Consider the following 3,370-nt stretch of genomic DNA (forward strand, 5'->3'; position numbering starts at 1 on the left):
CCCATGGTCGCTTGATGGCATTCTTCTCTGTGTATTCCTGGGTCACAAACCTGTACTTGAACCATTGCTCAGCCCAGTACCTTCGAATCCATTCGATTCGTGTCTTGCGCTGATTGTAATCCTCTTTTGGGTCTGTCTTGTACAGCTCTGAGAGGTCATCAGGCAGATCTCGTGATGTTCCCCCTCGACGCTGTCGGCCACCCTTCCTTGCTAATTTCTCTGTAGCCATGATCTTCAAACTGAATGGCTTCAAAACATTCAAAGGTTTCAAAGGCTTCCGCTTGCTGGTCAAATAGGAACTGGCTTTGGGAGAATTTATATGATGTTGTAAGAATTCTGCAAATGAATGCAGACTATGAGAACCAAGGGAGTCTCCCACGGACATGTACCTGTGACAGCATTAAGGTGTGAAGGAAGCGGAAGAGGTCATATGCATTCTCAGAAGATTTTGAAGATAAATCAGTTTAGAAGACATTGACCTCATAGTGCGAAGACATTCACTCATTGATAGAGAGTTGGTTCCAGATTTGTACGAATCCACGAATAAGTACAAGTGAGGAATCTAACTAATTTGTGAAGCATAAGTGAACATACTAGGCATATTATGAGATGCAGTGTGAAATAGATCCAACTTGTATGAACAGAAACTGCTTGTGGTAGAAAGTGATGGATCTATAGAATCAAAGGGGCCGTAAAAAAGAAGTTTTATTTACCACATGAAGAACTGCTAGATGGAGTGGGAGAGGAGGCCGAGCAGATCGATCGTCCGTGCCCTAACTTGGCGACGAAGGACTCCTACGGCGACGGCGGAGAAGACGATGTCCGCGGCCGGCGTGAAGACGGCGTCAGTGAGGTCGCGGCAACTAAGCGCTTCGTCGCCGGCGTCGTCGAGGGAGAGCGGTGGCGCTAGGGTTTGTTCGAGAGTGGAAGAAAGGATAATGACCGTGGTGAGGCGTGTATTTATAGAGACAGGGACGGCACAGTGTTATTACACAGGTGCCCCTGGCAATTCACATCTGAAGGACACGTGGCCATCATGCAACATATCGGAGGTCGTTCCACGTTCCCACTCACGCCTAGATTGTCGGGTGGTCATTCCCACTTCTCCGGGTTTCAGGTGAAGGAATTAGCATTGAAAACGGACTTAATGTTTGTCTCTGTATCTTCTGTTGCCAAGGACGCAGAGAAGATATTCGACAGTTTCAATAGAATGCATATGATTTGGAGAGATAGAGTTTGAGATAGAAAGCCTAGAGAGGTTAGGGTCCGACCACATTCACTTAGTTCAAAAGATTCAACAAGAAGACATAGCTATAAGTGAATGTTGTAGAGGACAGAACACTAGTGTATATATATATATATATATATATATATATATATATATATATATATATATATATATATATATATATATATATATATATATATGAGAAAGACAATCAAATCAACATAGTGAAGATAATCATGAAGACACATTGAGATTGAAGCCAAACCAAATGTGAAGACATACCAAACGTAACGCCATGAGTAAAACACTTCAAACAGAAAATTTTGGTGGTGGCGTTACCCACCGTATAGGAAGTATTAGACTCAGACACGGCGCACAATTATTGTGGCGCTCCGAAGTCAAATTCCACATTAATGTATTCAGACTTAGAATGTAAGTCTTCATTGATTGAAGATATACTTTACTTCGTGTGTTGCACATCTAAGTCATCAATATGCATAAGTGTTAGGACGTGTGCCTGATCACAGGACATATGAGGATTCCAAGATATTTAGCTCACACTGTAACTTGCAAAACCTCTTCTCATCCAAGGGCTTGGTGAAGATATCTGCCAATTGCTCTTCAGTGTTGACGTGTATGATATCAGTATCTTCCTTCACAACATGATCTCTGAGAAAGTGATGACGAATTTCAATGTGCTTTGTCTTCGAGTGTTGAACTGGGTTGTTGGCAATCTTGATGGCGCTTTCGTTGTCGCAGTAGAGTGGCACTTGCTTCAGATGAATGCCATAATCTTTGAGTGTTTGCTTCATCCATAGAAGCTGAGCGCAGCAAGATCCAGTAGCAATGTATTCAGATTCAGTAGTGGAGAGAGATACACAGTTCTGCTTCTTTGAAGACCAACATACAAGTGATCGTCCCAGAAAATGACATGTGCCTGATGTAGACTTGCGATCCACCTTGTCACCAGCATAATCATCATCCGAGAATCCAACCAGATCAAACTCTGAGCCCTTTGGATACCATCATACTAATGTTGGGGTGTGAGCCAAATATCGAAGAATTCGCTTCACAGCTAAGTGATGCGATTCCTTTGGTGCCGCTTGGAATCGAGCACACATGCAAACACTAAGCATAATATCTGGCCTAGATGCACATAGATAAAGTAAAGAAACAATCATGGAGCTGTATACCTTTTGATCGAACTCTTTACCATTGTCGTCGGGACCAAGATGATGTTTGGATGGCATTGGAGTCGTGAAGCCTTTGCAGTCTTGCATCCCAAATTTCTTCAGGCAATCTTTGAGGTACTTCTCTTGAGATGTGAAGATGCCATTGCGTTGCTGACGTATTTGAAGACCAAGGAAGAACTTCAGCTCACCCATCATGGACATCTGATATTGCTCTTGCATCATATATCCCAACTCGTCTGTGTATTTCTGATTGGTGCAGCCGAAGATAATGTCATCCACATATATTTGGCACACAAACAGTTCACCATCATATGTCTTCGTGAAGAGAGTGGGGTCGAGGGAACCAGGTTTGAAGCCTTTGCTCTTCAGGAAGTATTTGAGTGTGTCATACCAAGCCCGAGGGGCTTGTTTGAGGCCATAGAGCGCCTTGTTGAGCTTGTACACCATGTCAGGATGTTTTGGATCTTCAAAGCCAAGCGATTGTGCAACATACACTTCTTCGTCAATCTTGCCATTGAGAAAAGCGCTCTTCACATCCATTCGATACAGAAGAATGTTATGATGATTTGCATAGGCCAGCAGTATGCGTATGGCTTCAAGTCTAGCCACAGGAGAAAATGTTTCATCGAAGTCAATCCCTTCAACTTGAGTGTACCCTTGAGCAACGAGATGAGCTTTATTTCTGACAACTTGACCATGCTCATCTTGCTTGTTGCGATATATCCATTTGGTGCCGATTATATTGTGCTTGCGAGGATCAGGATGCTTAACCAATTCCCATACATTATTCAGCTCAAACTGTTGAAGCTCTTCTTGCATAGCTTGAATCCATTCAGGTTCCATGAAGGCTTCTTCAACTTTCTTGGGTTCAGATATTGAGACAAATGCGAAGTGCCCACAGAAATTTGCTAGTTGTGTTGCCCTTGAACGAGTGAGTGGACCTGGTGCA

Source organism: Triticum dicoccoides, chromosome 7A (assembly GCF_002162155.2).
Source record: "Triticum dicoccoides isolate Atlit2015 ecotype Zavitan chromosome 7A, WEW_v2.0, whole genome shotgun sequence".
NCBI lineage: Eukaryota > Viridiplantae > Streptophyta > Magnoliopsida > Poales > Poaceae > Triticum > Triticum dicoccoides.